General features: G+C 43.9%; 1 long non-coding RNA gene across 1 annotated transcript; it reads right to left on the reverse strand.

Annotated features, from left to right (window-relative positions):
- Window positions 1-3,103: 3,103 nt before the first annotated feature.
- Window positions 3,104-3,445, reverse strand: LOC121398466. Its single transcript, XR_005964307.1, has 2 exons — window positions 3,382-3,445; window positions 3,104-3,281 (listed from the first exon to the last, which is right to left on the reverse strand). It is a non-coding gene; the product is annotated as an uncharacterized LOC121398466 (long non-coding RNA).
- Between the last annotated feature and the right edge of the window lie 17,294 nt (window positions 3,446-20,739).

Consider the following 20,739-nt stretch of genomic DNA (forward strand, 5'->3'; position numbering starts at 1 on the left):
TACTGAAGGGGATTTCTCCTTTGAGGAGCCTGCAGCAATAGATGTGGCAGGGTATGCTGTTGCATTAGAGGTACTGGGGGCAGGAACAGGGACTGTGGTCTTAATATGCCCTTTGGGGCAACTCTGGCGAGTGTGCCCCAGGTTCTTGCAAAGGAAGCACCTCACTTCTTCAGTGCAGTAAAAAATTTTATAGAGCACCCCCTCAAATGGAACACCAAAGGACCCCTCAATAGTATCTTGACCCCGAGGCAAAAGTAATTGCACCTGCCTTTTAAAAGAGAGGATATGTCTCAATCTGCTCTCCTTGCAACCCAAGGGAAGTTTAGAAATAGTTGACTTTATTTCACCGAGGGCTTGCAGGTGGGGTAGCAATAAGTGGTCTTGCAGGAAGGGGGGCACATTAGATAAGACTATCTTTATGCCTAATCCTTCTAGGGGTTCTACAGGGATATAACCACCCCCTACTGTGATGCCTCTCTGCACTAGAGTATGCACTGCAGTTAGTGTACGGGCAAATATTATGGCTTTCCCATACATTTTACTTGCTGCGACTATTACAGATGGGCCCACCACTTCAGCTGCAGCTTTTATGTAAGCCTCTATGCCATGAGCTCCTGTCATTAGACATCTAACCCCATGCTTCCTTGTAAGCTGCTCTACCCCAGCAGTGACTTGGCTTGGGTTGTTGCCAATAGCCACTGCCTGTGCAAAACTTTTAGCAGGGGTCACATTGGCTGCAGCAGCAGAAACAGAAGCAGTGGAGCTTTTTGACAGAGGCTGTGACTGGTGCTTTTTAGCATAGCTACAGCCAGGTTTTTCAGCTCCTTTTCCTTTAGGAGCTTGAGGTATTTTTTTATAATTTTGTTTTTTATTCCCTCCCATTATTTTACAAAACAATCCACAAAAAAGTAAGCTTAATTCTATGAATCAGCAAAAGTAAATGCAACAATGAGAAGCTTTAGCAGGGAGAGGGTTAACGAGAGCAGGTGCCTGGGAGTTGCACTGCTACTAGAAAATGTTTTATTTTCTTAAATCCTTCTCCCTTTAGCTTTCTCTCCTTACAAAACAAGGATAAAAGTAAAAGCACACACACAATCTGTGCAAATAGTGATAAATTTCAGCTGACACCCAGGTGTGGGGGAGGGGTAGGGGATCTGTCAGTGAGTTTGTAGCCCACAGGAAGTGAAGGGAACTGGGCTAGCAATCACTCACCTTCTGGGTCAAAATAAAAATCGATTTTAAATAAAGTAAATCAACTCAAAACTTCCCAAAATTCACACACCAAGTAGCTAACACCTTCACACACCAAATGAGAACAAAAAATCCTGCCTTAAACAGGGATTTCTCTGCTTAATTTGAAATCAAACAGAGAGCTTTCTTTTTTGTGGCTTCTGCAGTATTTGGAATTCCAGAACTGATAACTCGTATGGAGTGTCTTCGTTCTGGGGCCCCTATACGCCACATACTTAGGTGCACTTATGCATATTGGGCATCAAACTGTTAAGTTGACCCTGGTCTTTTATACTGAGGGTGCTTTTTCTTGGTATATAATGATATGTGGGAGATATGATGCTTCAGAGTTGCAATATCGAGTTGATTTTCGGTAATGTCATAAAAATTGCGAAATGTAGGAAAGCTTTGCGGCTTGGTACTTTTGAGTAGAAAGACGTGCATACACATTTTAGATTTGTCAGAATATGTTCTTTCCAAAAGTATATGGTTTTCTGGGGTGAACATACATTTTTGTACTTTTTCCCCATGAAAACTGCTGTAAATGTGCTGATTTTTGCAGTATTTGGAATTCCAGAACCGATAACTCATATGGGGTGTCTTCGTTATGGAGCCCCTATACGCCACATACTTAGGTGTACCTATGCATATTGGGCATCAAATTGTTCAGCGGACCCTGGGCTTTCATATTTGGGGTGTTTTATCTTGGTATATAATGATATGTGGGAGATACAATGCTTCAGAGTTGCAATATTGAGGTGATTTTCGGTAATGTCATAACAATTGCAAAATGTAGGAAAGCTTTGCGGCTTGGTACTTTTGAGTAGAAAGACGTGCATACCCATTTTAGATTTGCCAGAATGTGTACTTTCCAAAAGTATATGGTTTTCTGGGGTGAACATACATTTTTGTACTTTTGCCCCTTGAAAACTGCTGTAAATATGCTGATTTTTGCAGTATTTGGAATTCCAGAACTGATAAATCATATGGGTGTCTTCGTTCTGTGGCCCCTATATGCCACATACTTAGGTGTACCTATGCATATTGGGCATCAAACTGTTCAACGGACCCTGGGCTTTCATATTTGGGGTGTTGTATCTTGGTATATAATGATATGTGGGAGATACAATGCTGTAGACTGGACACTTTGAGGTATTTTTCAAAAATGTAACACATTTTTATAAAAACTGCTAACTTTAGGAAAGAATTGCAACCTGGTAGTTTGGAGTACAAATATATATTTACCCATTTTGAACTCGTTAGAATCTGGGGTAGTTTTTTAGGGTAAACCTACTGTTAGTGGAATGTTTGGCCTTGAAATCAGATGTATGCAGTTTTGTGGAGCGGTGCTTTGGAAATTTGGTAGTTTACTGCTTCGGAGTTTTTGATCTATAGAAGTGAGAAATCTCCATAAAACTATATATATTTGGTATTGGCTCATTCAGGAGACATAGAACTTTCCAAATCTGCCATGTTCTCATGCATAAAATAAATTATGCTTCTGATATATGCGTTTGTATCATGTGAAACAGTTTTTTTTTTATACACTTAGAAGCCCATATCTTTTTACAGGATATGGGCAACTAAATTCTAGCATATTTTGAAAGCTTAGGTTGTCCTGAAAAAAACAATATTTTGCTTTCGTGGGTAAACTAAAAGACCCCAAAAATAAATAGAAAGCCAATACCTTGTCTGCTACAAAACAGGTGAATCCCAAACTTTATTCCATGGTGCTCACAACACTTCAATGTTCAAACGTTTCGGGACCGCATGGCCCTTCCTCAGTGACAATTAGCATAAGAGATTGTACAACTTTTATAGGCAAAACCAGTGTGACCCCTAGTGGTGGTCATCTCAAATGTGCATATAAAAACATTTTTAACCATTTAATAAACATATTGTTAAGAACATACATGTGTACATCATATTATATAATACAAAATATGTGCTATTATTTTATTTAGCCAATAAAGAATTCATGTAAATAACTATCTTGATCTGACAACGCATGTAAAGTGCTTCATATATTTGTAAAGTGCTTCATATTCCACCTGTAATAAATACAATAAAATCCAATCAATACAAAATATTTAAAAATAGTTACTCACTGACTGAAAAAAAGAATCAGGAGGGTATGAGAGATGTTTCTACCTTATTTGAAAAGTGCGAAGTTCTACTTTGATGCTGTAAAAGATATTAACAACAAATATGTTATTACACTTGTATCCAAACTAATGGTCAGTACATTTTATAAAAAAAAATTTTTACACCATTTTATTGTTTATAAAAAACAATTCAAACCCCAATTCTCATTCAACCCTTTCGGAGATAAGGTATCTAGCTTCCAAATCCAGAAGCACTCTCGTTGAAGAAGCTTTTTATCAATATTTGCATAATTCGTTTTAATTTCTTCTAAAACTTGCCATCTTAATTGGGCTGCATTATGTTTACATTCCGCCCAATGTTGGCTAACAGAGGGGGCCTTAGTATGCAGGTTACGTATTGAGCTGCGATGTTCATTTATACACACGAGAAGGGGGGGGGGAGGTAGAAAAGATGGATGGGAAAGATAAGGATAAAGCAGCATATATGATGTAGATATATTATAAATAAAGAAAAGAGTATATAATAATATAAAATATATATATAGACACTAAAGAAAAAGAGACAAAAATAGTTAATGAATGAAACAGTTAAGTTTCCATTCTCTATTTAGGCCTCTAGGTGTCAATGTATCCATAGTAAAAATCCAAAACGCTTCTTTTTTTATTTTTTTAGGAGGGATCTCTCAATATCACCCTTTCTAATACATGAGATCACTCTGTCTATAACCTGGAAAGAAACACATCTTTTTCCCTCATGTTATTCAATTAAATGGTTAGGCTGCAGAGCTCTTATCCCCTCTTGAAACCCCATTCATGTGTTCCAAGATAACCCTCACTGGTCTGTTTATTTTACCAACATATTGTATACCACAAACAAAAGTGATTATATATATCACATGTTTTGTCCCACAGTTGGCATAAAACCCAATTTTGTGTTTGTAAGGGTTATTCCTGGACATAAAGACCTTTGATGGATTCATCAAGATGCAAGCATGGCATCGTGATCTGCCACATCTATAGCAGCCCTTAACACTAAGCCAATTAGAGGGACCTGACATTTTCTCTTCCAAAAACAGACTAGGAGATAGAGATGAACCAATGGTCTTGCTTCTCTTGAAAACAGTGGCTGAATCATTGCTGCACATTAGTTTGTATGTGAGCACTGAGATGCACCTATGTTAGATAAACTCTAAGGAATATCAAACTGGAGCAGCAACTTCAATACTTTCACGTCTCAGTGCTCTCATACAAACTAATGTGTGGCAGCGATTCAGGCACTTTTAACAAGTCCACCATTATTTCTTTATGCCTTGTTTCTGGGAGAGGGGAGTTTTAGAAGGAGAGCAAGTCTATAAATGGAGTTGTAAAACTATGCTAGCTGCAGGGGGTGGAGGGGGCTGAGTCAGGGGAGAGAAGGAGCTTGCTACCATTTTGCAGGATGTGGGGGGACTAGCTGTAGGGGGGACTGGCTGTAGCACGCTCCATCCCTGCTTGTTTCCCGGCCCCTAGACAATTAGCAGAGAAGGGGATCGAGTGGCCCCTGGGGCACGATTGCCCAGGAGCCCATATGTAGCAGCAGGTACATGAATTCTACTTGTCCTGCTGCTGCTTGCACTTCCTATACCCCCAGCACAGCCCACTCACTGGATCTTCACCAAAGACATCTGCCTCCTCTTCTTGGGACCCCCTCCTGCAACCCCAGATGGATTGTCATGCGTTTTCCAGGTTAGTATTACACTTACACACACTTAAGCACACTTACACACATACATTTTTGGGTATCTGGGGGGTCACACACTCACACCAGCACACACATTAACATTACACGTAACTTTGCAAATTGTACACATTGTGGAAGAGTGACTCGGAAAAGGTGGAAAAAGGTCACTCTAGCCTTTAATTTCTCCCCAGGTACTGAGATAGGCTCCAGGAAGGGAGTTATTAAACAGAGAATCAGCGCTCTGTTTAAAGACTTTACTAGCCCGGGACTCCATTCCGCAGATCCAGTGCAGAGATTGGAGTTCACCTTCCACAGGAAAGCTTTCCTGTGGAAAGGCAATTTAAAGTTCAATATTGACGGTGTTTGTTTAAAAGTGGGAAAATAAACCTTTATTTTCCTGGAAGAAGTTGGGTGTCCCTGTCTTTATGCTCCTTTGTCCTATGCTGCCTGCCTACCATTGACTAATTCCCCCCAAAAGTTATGTGTTCAAGCCGCCAGCTTGCCACAACATGCATACGCACATGCAATTATTTGTGGCTTTTTTTCTTATTTGTTTTTTTGTCTGAATAAAATGTTTTATTGACATTGTGAATAATGTACCATACTGCGCAATACCTTTTGTATGTTATTTTGATGATTATATTGCAATTTTGGTGCATTTTAAGCCATTTTATTGCATTTTCAGGCTCTGTATAGGTGTTGTTTGCTGTCCATAAACATATTCTCTCTGCAGGGGTCTCTGTGCGCTACATGGTTTGGTTAGCGTTCATATTTATGCCAATACATTATGAAATGTGGGGTATATAATGGGGTAAAATGCAAGCTTTGTGATGATTTTCAGAAATGTAATAAAAAGCATTATGTGTAGCATAACTTTGCAGTTTAGTAGTTTGCAGTAAAAAGACATATTTACCCGTTTCAGATTCGTCAGAATGTGTACTTTCGGAAAATATATGGTTTCTAGGGGGTCTCATGGCACATAATACACATGCTGGGTGCTTTAATTGTAGCAGTCAGTGTGTCATATGTGAAAATTCATATGCACTATTTGAATTTGGGGGTCTCTGTATGCCACATGGTTTGGTAAATCTTTGCATTTTAGGCATCAAACTATTCAGTAGACCCGTGGCATTCATATTTAAGATGCTTTATGCTGGTAAATTACGAAATGTGGGGTATATAATGGGGTAAAATGCAAGCTTTGTGATTTTTAGAAATTATATAAAAACCAAAAAGTTTAGGGTAGTGTTGTTGCTTTGTACTTTGCCATATAAAGATACATTTACCTATTTTAGATTTGGCAGAATGTGTTTTTTTTTTGAAAATATGCTGTTTTCTTGGTATGAATTACTTATTTGCCACTTTTACCAAACAGTAATCAGGTAGTATGTTTTTGTTGGTAGTAGAAATGTATGCCATGAAATGTGTATGCGCTAATTTCATTTTGGGGGTCTTTATGCCAGATACTTTGGTAAACCTGTGCACAATGGGCATCAAACTGTTTGGAGGAGCCCTAGCAAAAATATTTAGGGTGCTTTTTTTGGTACACAATGATACATGGGCGGTATGATGCTGGAAAGTTGTAGCTTTGAGTCAATTTTCAGGTATTTTACCAAAACCAACAAATTTGGGAAAGCCTTGCAACTAGTTTGGAGCAGAAAGGCATGGGTATGATGAGTATGGGTATGATTTTTCTTTAGCTCAAGCGACCCATAGGAGTATTTGTACACACTAACTTCATATTGGGGCCCCTAAATGCCTGATACTTAAGTAAACCTATGGACAATGGCCATCAAACTGTTCAGTGGATCCCTTGCAATCATTCAGGGTTCTTTTTCTTGGTACCTAATACAGTGTGAGATATGCAGAGCAGCAAAATAAAACCTTTGAAACGATTTTTCAGAATTTTAATTAATTTTTATAAAAACCTCTATGTTCAGACACGCTTTGATGTTTGGTATTTAGGAGTAGAGAGACATTTACCCGTTATGAAATTAGCAGAATGTGTACTTTTTCAAAAATATATGGTTTTCTGGGGTAAACCTAATGTTTCAGGATTTTTTGGCCTTGGAATCTAAAGTATGGCACTGTTTAGAGATAGTATATAAATGTGTTCACTTCATGCATTTTGTAGCTTGAGGAAAGGCTGTTGTCGGCCTGAAACGTCGCTGTATTTCTGTCTTATTAAAGCCCTTTTGCCAATAAAGGCTTTTTAAGGAAAATGACTGGATGTGTGGTGCTGTCTACCTGGGAATATTGAGTTTAGTATTCAGGTGGAAGTGGCTACCTGAGACGCGCACCCCAACTGCAAAAGTTTTCGTTGCTGACTTCTACTACATCTTGGAATTTAAAGTATGTCAGCTTCTGCCTCAAAGTTTGGTAATATTATGCCGGGAGTTCTGCTGCATAGAAGTCCTAAATCTCCCTAAAACTATACATATCTGGTATTGGCACGTTTGAGAGACATGAGGCTTTCCAAATCGGCTGGATTTTCATGAGTATAATGAAATATTTTTCTGGTATAAATTCATTTATTGTGAAATTCATTTAGTGCTATCAATATTTTTGCAGAGGTGGAAATACATGAAAACTCAGGCAGATTTAGAAAGCTCATTTTTTACCGAAAAAACAAATAATGTATAGTTTTCCTAGGTAAACTAAAGGTTTCTCCTCAGAAAATGCCCTACAGTGAAAGAACACTTGAAAATTTAAGTAAAAGTTTTTTTTGGCCAAATTAGAATCGTACGAATCTAATCGATCAAATTCGAATCAAAGTTTTTCCCAAAAAACTTTGATTTTTCAGAGTCCACCAATTTGACTCCAAATAGGTTCTAGGAGGTCCCCCATAGGCTAAAACAGCAATTCAGGTTTTAGATGGCAAATGGTCGAAGTTGAATTTTTAAAGAGACAGTTCATGATTAATTTTGATATTTGAATTTTAGAATATTTTTAAAAAATGAATCGAATTTGGACTATTCCCTAGTCGAAGTACACAAAAAATAGCTCAAATTCGAATTTTTTAAATTAGAACATTCACCTCGACCTTTGATAAATCTGCCCCAAAATGTTGCAAAAACATCTGGTAACGATTGCAAATGAAATGCGAAATTCTGATGGCACTGAAAGGGTTAATCATGCTGTGGGAGAAGTATTTTGTTTTTTCTTTTATTTGTAAAAAAATATTTGATTTTTTGTGATTTTATTGCACTTTTAGCCCTGCATTATTATTCATTCATTGTGTGTTTCTTAGCACACTTTGCAGTTTGGAGTAGCAAGATATATTTATGCCTGTTAGATTATTCTGAATGTGCACTTACCAAAAAAGCCCTATGGCTTTCTGGGTCTTTGAACAGTTAGGGGGGTCTCATGATATATAATGCACATATAGAAGTCTTTGTTAGCAGAAGGTAAATTGTCAGCCGAGAAACTGGTGTTCACATTTAGGATGTTTTATCTTTTGTATGTAAGAAATTGGATGAGATAATTAGGGCAAATTGCAATAATTTTAGGCAATTTAAAAAAATATAATAAAAAAACGCTACATTTAGCAAAGCTTTGCAGTTTGGTCATTTGGAGCAGAAAAATATCTTATCAATTTTACATTTGTTGGAATGTATACTTTACAAAACTATATGATTTTTGGAATTTTGACCTTGAAATCAGAAGTATGCAGATTTCTAGAGTGGTGCTTTAGAAATTTTGAAGTGTACTGCTGGAAGTTTTTAACTATATATGTGAGAAATCACCATGCTGAGATGAGCAGGTTTGCACATACATGGAGAATAACCTTAGTTAGAAGGAGACCAGGACAAACAGTTGTTGGATGGATGCTTTGCATTCAGGGTAGAAAAGGGCGGGACTTTGCAACTGTTTTGTGACATCACAGCAAGTTGTTGCCACTCCCACTTAGCAGTTGCTTGAACTAGCTCTCAGAGAAAGGCTCCTAAAAGTATATCATATTATTTCTTTTATTTTAAAAAGTAAGCATTTCTGGAAAACAAATATATATTTAAGAATATTATTATTTCCTTTATGTCCTACAGCACCACAACACTATTAAATCCCAGCTCCAACCCTGGTAGGACAGAAATTAATAGCAATCAAACAAACATGCATAGAGAGGCAGCCCACACCCCTCCGTGTTTTTTTCTGTCCTTCCCAGGTAGGCGAAAAGGTGACGGATGAAGATCCAGGTTCTTAGGAGCTGGATGGCAGCAGGAGTTACCACGTGAGCGTGGGTAACTCTGGGGGGGGGGGTGTGAAGGAAGCCCCCCTTAGGCTTAGCAGTACCTGTGTGGGACTCTGCTGCAACAGGGAGAAGCCGGGTTTCTGAGAGAGAGGGGCTGCAGAAGGCTGGCAGCTCTGGTCGCTCAGGCACACCAGAGTGACATCCTTGAGGCACAAGGTTTGCAGTAATGACTTTGATGTCTCTCAGGAGCTGGAGCCGGTAAGGAGTTTTAAAGGGTTCTGGAGGGTGTGGTGCTCACATTTTGCCTCCTTATAAGCCATTCTGCTGAGCGTTTCTTTGCCCTTGCTGTCCCTCGGTTCCTGTCTGTGTGTGCTGCCAGGCTGCTGGGTTTTTCTATGGGCTGTTAAAGGTACAATGTAGCCTTTCTTCTCCATGGTTCTTGGTAGTGCGAAGTATATGTAACATATTATTACAGATTTCCTCTTGTTCCCAGATGTCTCGATTGGGGAAGAGGAAATTCACACATAATGTATGTGCTGGTTGTGACCAGCCTCTGCCAGAAGATACATTGGGATCCCTTTGTGCCTCTTGCTCCCATGATTCAGGGGGCAATCCATCTCATAACCCTGAAAATGTTAGGGGCATGTTATCTAAGGCCTTTGATGATGTAAGATCCTCTGCTGTTCAGGGCCCTTCTACAGGTGCTACAACAAGGTTAACCAGAGGTTATGATGTTTCGGTTGATTCAGACTGATCTAGTGGCTCAACCTCTACCTCCTCTTCATCTCCTCAACGATCCAAGGAGGAATTTTTTTCACTTTCCAATAGAAAAAGTTAAAAGATTAATAAAGGAAGTTAAGAAGGTTATAGGAGTTAAAAGTTCTGCCCACTGGAGAAAAGAAGCAGGATCTGTTATTTTTCTCAGGAAATAAGTCTGCTGAGTTTCCTGTACATCCATCTGTTAAACAACTCATGGAGTCAGAATGGCAAAGTCCGGGAAAGAAGCCAGATGCGTCCAAGAGGTTTGAACCTCTTGGACGCATCTGGCTTCTTTCCCAGACATGTTTCCTCTGGATGCCCAGGAATTGCAGAAATGGGAAGAGCCTCCCAAGGTTGACATTCCAGTGGCTAGACTAGCTAGACTTATTCCAGTCGAGTAGTCAGCAATCGAAGATCAGATGGACTGCAGGGCAGAGTCTGCCTTAAGAAGGTCATATATCACAAGCTTGAATATTTGTAAACCCTCCTTAGCAGCTGTATCAGTTTCCAGATCGCTAGAATTCTGGCTGAACTCGTTGGAGGAGATTGATGCCTGCACCTCTAGAGATGATCTATTGGATATGCTATATCCAGTCAAGCTTGCAACAGATTTTCTGTGTGATATCGAGATTGATACAGTTAAGTTGGGAGCCAGAACAATGGCTTTGTCTACAGCTGGAAGAAGAGCTCTGTGGCTAAAGGCGTGGTCTGTGGGTCTGGCTTCCATGAATGCGCTAATTTCTATGCCTTTTGAACCCAGCAGATTGTTTGGCTCATCTTTGGACAAGCTGATTGATAGCTTGGCTTCAGGGAAAAGGGAAGACTCTTCCACAGGATAGCCCTAAAGTTCAGAAGAGACCCTTTTTCATGCCTTTGCAAGAAAATCTCCTCAGTCCTGGTCTTACAGAAGTTCTTTCAGGGACAGGGACAGGGACAGAGTTAGAGGAAGAGATTTTAGAAGAGGTGGTAGAATTCCCACTAAAGAAGCTGGTCAAAAATAGGATGTCTCCCTTTCCAAGTCTGTGGGGTTCTGACGCCAGAAGCAAGGAAAAAGTAGGCGGAAGGCTGGCCTTTTTTCTTCCAGTATGAAAGGATACAATAAAAGACTCTTGGGTCTTAAGTATTATAAGAGACTGATATTTTATTGCTTTTCAGACCCCTCCATTTCCGAGATTTTGTATCAACCTAATTCTTCAGAATCCAGTGGAACAGAAAGCTGTAGAAGCAGCAATTTTAGAGTTTCTGGAGAAGAAGGTGGTAGAGCCAGTTCCCTTGGATCAGTTCGGAACTCGGATCTGAGTTTTCTCAATCAATTCATCAAGAGGGAGAAATTCAGAATGGAGACAATAAGGTCTGCAATAAATATCATCCAAGAGGGAGATTTAATGATTACGCTGGATTTGGATGCATATCTCCACATTCCCATTCATCCAGCCAGCAGGAGATCTCAGAATGGCAATTTTTATAGATGCAACTATCCATCATCTCCAGTTCAAGACTCTTCCCTTTGGGATCTCGTCCGCCCCAAGGGTATTTACCAAGGTTATGGCTTTCCTAAGACTGCAGGCACTTTTTGTTGTTCCATACCTAGAAGACTGGCTTCTCAAAGCCCCTTCTCTTCCTTTCATGAGTTTGCATCGGGAGCTAGCAATCTCCATTTTGACCAATCATGGTTGGATTATACACAGAGGAAATTCAAACTTGCTGCCTACTACTAGGGATGCACTGAATCAACTATTTTGGATTCGGCCAAACCCCCAAATCCTTCTCGAAAAATTCAGCCGAATACCGAACCAAATCCGAATTTGCATATGTAAATTAGGGGTGGGAAAGGGAAACATTTTTTACTTCCTTGTTTTGTGACAAAAAGTCACTCAATTAACCTCCCCGTCCCTAATTTGCATATGCAAATTAGGATTCGGTTCGGCCACAAGGATTCGGCCGAATCCGAATCCTTCTGAAAAAGGCAGAATCCTGCCTGTATCCTGGATTCAGTGCATCCCTACCTACTATCTCAGTAAAATTCTTAGGGCTGAGATTGGATTCAGTGGAGATGACAGTTTTTCTGCCACAAGAGAAGAGATTGGCCCTAGTAGCAAGAAAATAATATAACTCATAATAATATTACTCATCAGGCATTGAGGGTTTTGGGTCTGATGACAGCAGCTATAGAGGCAGTTCAGTGGGCAAATGTCAAGACCGCCGGGAGCGCGAGGAGTCGCGTCCGCTCCCGGCGGCGAAGAATCCAAAATGGCGGCGCCCAGGCAACCCACGTGGGTTCCGACGCCGGCGCCGTGACGTCAGCGCGGCGCGACGGTCGCGGGCGCGCTGACACTGGCGCAAGGGCGCCAAATTCGAATATAAAAGGACGCCTGAGGCGCCAAGATGGCGCCCGAAAATAGGATTCTGTTCCCTGAGTATTCCTGGGTTCCCTTGCTGTTTCCTCTGCTTATCTGCCTGATTCCTTGTTGTGACCCCTTGCCTGGACCTGGACTTCGCTGATTCTCTGCCTGCCATTGACCCCCTGCCTGGCCTTGGACTTTGTTTGTATTCTGCCTGTCTTTTGACCTGTGCCTGGACTTTGATTATTCTCTTGCCTTACCCCTGGATACCACGACCCTGATTCCTCGTGAGGGGCTTCCTCCTAGATCCGGACTTCTCCCCAGAGGGGGCTCCCGGCTCCCTGACATTATTTTCGGGCCATGGATCCTTCTGAGGAAGCCACACCTCATGTCGGACGAGCGCTCCGCGGACTGGCATCCCGCATGGAGGACTACGAAAACCAGCAGGTTCGCATTGGGCAAGCACTCGATGTCCTGCTAGCTCAAGTGCCTTCTGCGCCCTCCACTGCTCCACCTACTGGAGATCCCCCCATGGCGGCAGCCCCTACGAACACAAGCTACCCGACAGGTGAGCCTCGCATTCCACCTCCCCCTCGTTTCAGTGGGGACCCACAAGCCTGCAGGGGATTTGCCACGCAATGCCAAATTCAATTTGAGTTCCAACCCACACAGTTTCCAAGTGAGCGTTCCAAGGTGGGGTATGTGATGTCTCGATTGGAAGGCAAGCCACTGGAGTGGGCAACGTCTCTTTGGGAGAAGAATTCCCCGCTGACTTTTGATGTTAAAGACTTTCTCCAAGCTTTTCGTATAGTCTTTGATGCTCCAGGTCGGGTTACGAACGCCCCTGCCCGTCTCTTGCAGCTCCGGCAGGGAAGCCGCAGTGTCAATGAGTATGCTATAGACTTCCGAACACTGATGGCGGAGACTTCCTGGTGTGATGACGCTTACAAGGCTGTATACTACCAAGGCCTATCCATCCGCATCAAAGATGATCTCGTCTCCAGAGAGACTCCTGACACCCTGGAAGGGCTGATCGCTCTATCCATTAAGGTGGACACTCGTCTCAGAGAGCACCAGGTGGAGAGAGAGCGCAGCAGACGATTTTCTCCCATGTTGGCCCCTCGCTTTCAAAGGCGATTCTGCAAACACCCGCTGTTCCTGTGACTCATGTGTCGACGTCTCCCTTGGAGGAACCTATGCAAGTAGGAAAGACTCGCCTCTCCGAGCAGGAAAGACTCCGAAGACGGATGGCAGGTCTCTGTTTATACTGTGGTGGGCATTCCCATTTTGCCAACGCCTGTCCTGCCAAAGCCAAGAGTTTTGTACCCCGAGGTATGTCTCAGGTTTCTCATGTAGGGGGCATCACTCGAGGTCCTCAGGAGAAGTATCAAGAAAATTCACGCAGACTTCTCCTTCCTTTGCAGATTCACCTGGCAAGTAAGTCTATCTTCGAAAGGGCCTTCCTCGACTCCGGAGCGGATGGCAATTTCATGGATGCCTTTTTTGCCGAACGCATGAAGATTCCCCTGCTTCCATTGTCTTCACCCCTGCGAATTACCGCCATAGATGACAAACCCCTGGAGTTTGAATTCGTCACAAAGTTCACGGCGGAACTATCTGTACAAGTTGGGGCGCTGCATCAAGAAAAACTTTCATTCTTCATCATCCCCTGTCCTTCTACTCCAGTAATATTGGGTCTTCCGTGGTTACGTCTGCATAACCCCACCATAGACTGGTCCACTGGGCAGATCTCTCGTTGGAGTTTATTTTGCCTGCAACATTGCCTTCCGCCAAAACCCCTCGAGAAGGTGAATATCTCCTCTGCGGAATTAAAGACTTTGCCCTCCACTTACAAGGGATTTTCCGATGTGTTTTGTAAAAAGTCTGCAGAGTTCCTTCCCCCACATCGCTCCTACGACTGTCCGGTTGAACTCCTGCCAGGAGCTATGCCCCCCAGAGGGCGCACCTACCCTCTCTCTCCTGCAGAGACTACCGCTATGAAGGAGTACATCCAAGAAAATCTCCAGCGGGGGTTTATCCGCCCTTCTACCTCTCCTGCTGGGGCTGGGTTCTTCTTTGTGGAGAAGAAGGACGGAGGCCTTCGGCCTTGTATAGACTATCGGGGTCTGAATAAGATCAGGTACCCCCTGCCCCTGATTGCTGAGCTCTTTGACCAGCTGAAAGGGGCAAAGATTTTCTCCAAGTTGGATCTCCGGGGGGCCTACAACCTCATTCGCATCCGGGAGGGTGACGAATGGAAGACGGCATTCAACACTCGGGATGGGCACTATGAATATCTCGTTATGCCCTTCGGCCTATGCAATGCCCCTGCCGTCTTCCAGGAGTTTGTTAATGATGTGTTCCGAGATCTCCTAGGAAGGTTCGTAGTCGTATACTTGGACGACATCCTGATCTTTTCCAAGGACCTTGAAAGTCATCGCTCCCAGGTGAAGGAGGTACTCTCTCGTCTGAGGAAGAACTCTCTCTTCGCCAAGTTGGAGAAGTGTGTCTTCGAGGTATCCAAGATCCCCTTCCTAGGATACATTATCTCTCCAGAGGGATTTGAGATGGACCCCGTGAAAGTGTCGGCCATCCAGGAGTGGCCTCTCCCTTTGAGTACCAAGGCAATCCAGAGATTCATCGCATTGCACCTATTCTGGCCCTCATCCGGAAAGGGGGTAAACCCGGCCTGTGGCCTCCATCTGCCATAGAAGCTTTTCAGTCCTTGAAAGAGGCCTTCACTTCCGCTCCTGTTCTCCGACATCCCAATCCTGCACTACCCTTCTGCATCGAAGTTGATGCTTCTGAAGTCGGAGCCGGAGCTATCCTGTCTCAGAGACACTCCACTGATGGGAAATTGCACCCCTGTGCGTTTTTCTCCAAGAAGTTCTCATCCGCAGAGCAGAACTATGATGTCGGGAATCGGGAACTCTTGGCAGTCAAGCTTGCCCTTGAAGAATGGCGTCACCTCCTGGAGGGCTCTGAAATTCCTGTCCAGATTTTCACAGATCACAAGAATCTGGAGTTTATACAGTCCCTCAAGAGGCTAAATCCCAGGCAAGCCAGGTGGGCCCTTTTCTTTTCCCGATTTAACTTTGTTTTGACCTATCGCCCAGGTTCCAAGAATCTGAAGGCCGACGCCTTGTCTCGTAGCTTCACTCCGGTGGACCGTGACCCTGAGAGGCAAGAACCAATCATTCCACCAGTCAAGATCATTGCCTCTCTGTATCCCCAATTTGCCGACCAGATTCTGGCTGGGCAGTCCTTGGCTCCTCAAGATACTCCGATTGGCATGGCCTTCGTCCCTCCAGAAATTCGCCTGGCCATCCTACAACAAACCCACTGCTCCAGGCAAGCTGGACATCCTGGTCCGGCCAAGACCCTTGAACTCTTGAGGCGCTTAGTCTGGTGGCCTGATATCCGCAAGGATGTAAAGGACTTTGTGGCTGCTTGTAATGTCTGCGCCACTTCTAAGCCTAGCCATTCCCGCCCCAGCGGGTTGTTACAGCCTTTGCCGGTTCCCTCTCGTCCATGGACGCACCTCTCTATGGACTTTATTGTCGAACTTCCTCCCTCCGGTGGGAATACTGTGATCTGGGTTGTTATTGACCGCTTCAGCAAAATGGCCCATTTCATTCCTTTGAAGAAGTTACCCTCTGCGGTGGAATTATCCCAACTTTTTATTAAGTACATCTTCCGCCTGCATGGTTTCCCGGTGGAGATCGTCTCCGACAGAGGCACCCAGTTTACCGCCAAGTTCTGGCGTTCCCTATGTAAAGATTTGGGAATAACACTTCAATTTTCGTCTGCCTACCACCCGCAGACGAATGGGGCAGCTGAACGTGTGAACCAAGCCTTAGAACAGTTCCTGAGGAACCACGTGTCTCTTTGCCAGGACGATTGGTCTGACCTCCTCCCGTGGGCGGAGTTTGCTCATAATAATGCATGTCATTCCTCCACAGGAAGGTCTCCGTTTATGGTGGTGTATGGACAGCACCCTCAAGCCTTTCCTCAGGACTTCGTGTTGTCGGACGTCCCGGCTGCAGATGATCTGGCAGCCCATATGCTTGCTATTTGGGCTGCAACCAAGTCTAATCTGGAGAAGAGTGCTCTAGTCCACAAGACTTTCGCGGATCGCCGTAGAAGGCCCTCTCCTCCCTACAAGGTGGGTGATAGTGTCTGGCTCTCTTCCAGGAATATTCGCTTGAAGGTGCCATCTCCCAAGTTGGGTCCGAAGTTCCTGGGTCCGTTCCCCATCTTGGAGATAATTAACCCCGTAGCCATCAGACTTCAACTCCCACCAGAGATGAGAATCCCCAAAGTGTTCCACGTCTCCCTGGTGAAGCCCACCATCTCTAACCGTTTCTCTGATGTCCAATCTCCTCCTCCTGCCGTCTCTGTGGAGGGTCAACAAGAATTCGAGGTGGAGAGAATCCTTGATTCCAGAATCTCCAGAGGGTCCCTTCAGTACCTCATCCATTGGAAGGGCTTTGGCCCCGAAGAATGCTCTTGGGAGGGACACCGTGATGTGCATGCTCCTCGTTTGGTAAGAGACTTCCACTCCAAGTTTCCCCAGAAACCAAGTCCCGGTGGTCCTGAGGCCCCCCGTGAGGGGGGTACTGTCAAGACCGCCGGGAGCGCGAGGAGTCGCGTCCGCTCCCGGCGGCGAAGAATCCAAAATGGCGGCGCCCAGGCAACCCACGTGGGTTCCGACGCCGGCGCCGTGACGTCAGCGCGGCGCGACGGTCGCGGGGCGCGCTGACGCTGGTGCAAGGGCGCCAAATTCGAATATAAAAGGACGCCTGAGGCGCCAAGATGGCGCCCGAAAATAGGATTCTGTTCCCTGAGTATTCCTGGGTTCCCTTGCTGTTTCCTCTGCTTATCTGCCTGATTCCTTGTTGTGACCCCTTGCCTGGACCTGGACTTCGCTGATTCTCTGCCTGCCATTGACCCCCTGCCTGGCCTTGGACTTTGTTTGTATTCTGCCTGTCTTTTGACCTGTGCCTGGACTTTGATTATTCTCTTGCCTTACCCCTGGATACCACGACCCTGATTCCTCGTGAGGGGCTTCCTCCTAGATCCGGACTTCTCCCCAGAGGGGGCTCCCGGCTCCCTGACAGCAAAAGATCATATGCGACCTCTGCACAATGATGTAGACCCTCTAGACAATAGCTTCAAAGTCTCCTTCAGTCTAAAGACAAAGCTGAACTGGTGATTGCTGCCCCAAACCCTCTCTCAGGGAAACTCGTTCAGGGCCCCGGACTATGTTCTGATAGACTTTGGGACAGAAGCTACATTTAAAGAATATAAACACTATAATAAATGTTGTCAATCCACAATCTGGAAGCCATGAAAGGAAATGAAGAGTGCATTGCGGCGGAGGCTAAGACTAACCCCAAGAAGTTTTTTAAATATATTAATAGTAAAAAGATGCAGGTTGAGAGTGTTGCTCCATTAAATAATGGTACCAGTATGGTTGTAACAGATACAGAAAAGGCAAATGTGCTAAATCAGTTCTTTTCTTCAGTGTATACAATAGAGGAGTCTGAATTCCCAGGCTTACTTCATAGCTGCACTGATGGCTCCGCTCAATCTAGTCAGTGGCTGACTCAGGATATGATCCATAAAGCTTTAATAAAAATTAATGTAAACAAGGCTCCAGGGCCTGATGGCATACACCCCTGCGTTCTAAGAGCTTAGTTCAGTGTAGCCCAGCCCCTATTCCTGATTTTCTCAGATTCGCTTTCACTGGTATGGTACCTATGGATTGGAGAAAAGCATTCAAATATTTAAAAAGGTATTACGATCTCAGCCTGGCAATTATAGGCCAGTAAATTTGACATTGTGGTGGGCAAATTATTTGAAGGCTTGTTAAGGGATCACATTGAAAATGTTGTCCTAGTGAATGGCATTATGAGCAGCAATCAGCATGGCTTTATGAAGGATAGGTCATGTCAGACAAATTTGATTGCTTTTTATAATGAGGTATGTAAGATGCTGGACAGTGGGAGGGCAGTAGATGTGATCTATTTGGATTTTGCCAAAGCGTTTGATACCGTGCCCACAAACGACTGCTTTCTAAACTAAGGTCTGTTGGGCTTAATGAAGCCGTTTGCACGTGGATAGGAAACTGGCTACAGGATCAGGTACAGAGGGTGGTTGTTAATGGTACATTCTCTGCTTGGAGTAAGGTTCTTAATGGGGTCTCTCAGGGCTTGGTATTGGGTACACTTTTATTTAACTTGTTCATTAATGACTTAGGGGAGGGTATTGTAAGTAATGTATCAGTGCTTGCAGATGACACAAAACTATCCAGCCCAATAAATTCCATCCAGGATGTGTCATCCTTGCAACAGGATCTTGAAAAACTGGCAATCTGGGCAGCTAAGTGGCAAATTAGATTCAATGTTGAGAAATGTAAAGTCATGCACCTGGGATGTAAAAATATCCAAGCCACTTATACCCTTAATAGGACTGCACTAGGCAAATCCATTGTGGAAAAGTACCATGGAGTCCTTGTAGATGATAAACTTGGCTGTAGCAAGCAATGCCAGTCAGCAGAATCAAGGGCAAATAAGGTCTTCAGCTGTATTAAAAGGGGCATCAATTCACGGGAGGAGGGGGCCATTCTTCCACTTTATAGAGCACTGGTAGGGCCCCATCTAGAATATGCCATACAGTTTTGGTCCCCATCACTCAAACATGACATTATTGTATTAGAGAGGGTGCAGAGAAGGGCAACTAAGCTGGTAAAATCTTAGCTATGAGGAAAGACTGGCCAATTGGGGATGTTCACGTTGGAGAAGAGGCGCTTAAGGGGAGATATGATAACTATGTATAAATATATAAGGGGATCATATAATAATCTCTCTAATGCTTTATTTACCAGTGGGTCTTTCCAGCTGACACAAGGTCACCCATTTCGAAGAAAAGAGGTTCCACCTAAATATTCGGAAGGGGTTTTTTACAGTGACAGCTGTGAAGATGTGAAATTCTCTCCCTGAAACAGTTGTACTGGCTGATACATTAGGGGTTGGATGGCTTTTTAGCAAGTGAAGGAATACAGGGTTATGGAAGATGGCTCATAGTACAAGTTGATCCAGGGACTAGTCCAATTGCCATTTTGGAGTCAGGGAGGAATTTTTTCCCCCTGTGAGGCAAATTGGAGAGGCTTCAGATGGGGTTATTTGCCTTCCTCTGTATCAACTGGCAGGCAGGTTAAAAAAGTAAAAAGGCTGAACTTGATGGACGTGTGTCTTTTTTCAACCTAACTTACTATGTTATAACAACGGATGCTTCAGCATTTGGATGGGGGGGCTCATCTGTTAGATCAAGTCATTCAGGGCCAATGGTTTAGTTGGGAGAAAAGTCAGTCCTCCAATTTCCGGGAGCTGAGGGCAGTTCGGTTGGCTCTTCAAGTACTTGAGGAACCGAGAAGTGATGGTACAGTCGGACAATGTAGCCACAGTGTCTTATCTGAACCATCAAGGGGGCACCAGAGCCCCCTTGCTGATGAAAGAATGCCAAAGAATTATGTTCTGGGTGGAGAACAATCTGCTTCTTTTGAAGTTGGTGCATATCAAGGGGGTGAACCACACCCTGGTGGATCCCTTGAGCAGGAATTCCTTGAACCAGGGGGAGTTACATCCTCAAGTCTTCAAACACAGTTAGTACAAAGATGGGGCCTTCTGCAGATAGATCTAATGGCTACCCATCAGAACAGGAAGGTTCTGTTTTTTTGTTCCCTGAGGAGATCAAACAACCCCTCTTATCTGGATGCCATGTCGATCCCTTGGTCATTTGAGCTGGGGTACATTTTTCCTCCTCTACCAATGATCCAGAGGGTATTGTAGAAGGTGAGGTGGGAGAAGGCATTCGGTGATCATGATTGCTCCATTTTGGCAGAGGAGAACTTTGTTCTCGGCTCTTATGGAATTGTCCAGGGGTCGGTTCTGGAAACTTCCCCTCAGAGATCAGGGATTGTTGGCGGAGGTGGTTCAGACCCTTTTGTCTTCAAGAAAACCTACTACATCAGGAGTATACACTATAGTTGAAAACATTTTTCGGAAATGGTGTGCGGAGAGTTTTCAACCCTAGGGGTTGTTCTACAGCTCAAATACTTCAGTTCCTGCAGGAAGGTTTTGACAAGGGATTAAGTCCTAGTACGCTTAAGGTGCATGTGTCAGATATCACGGTGAGTCTGAAGGTATTAGCCTCCCCCATGCTTCCCACTGAGCTGCACCCTGGAGATGAGACAGAGCGATCCCAGCTAAGGAATACCAGGAGCGCCGGTGAGCCCACAGAATAATAAACAGTCTATGGAATTAGGACTCGGCACTTAACTGCAGATGAAAAAGACAGAGTAAGGAACAGGCCGGGTAATACACAGGTGGT

Source organism: Xenopus laevis, chromosome 1S (assembly GCF_017654675.1).
Source record: "Xenopus laevis strain J_2021 chromosome 1S, Xenopus_laevis_v10.1, whole genome shotgun sequence".
In the NCBI taxonomy this organism is placed as follows: domain Eukaryota; kingdom Metazoa; phylum Chordata; class Amphibia; order Anura; family Pipidae; genus Xenopus; species Xenopus laevis.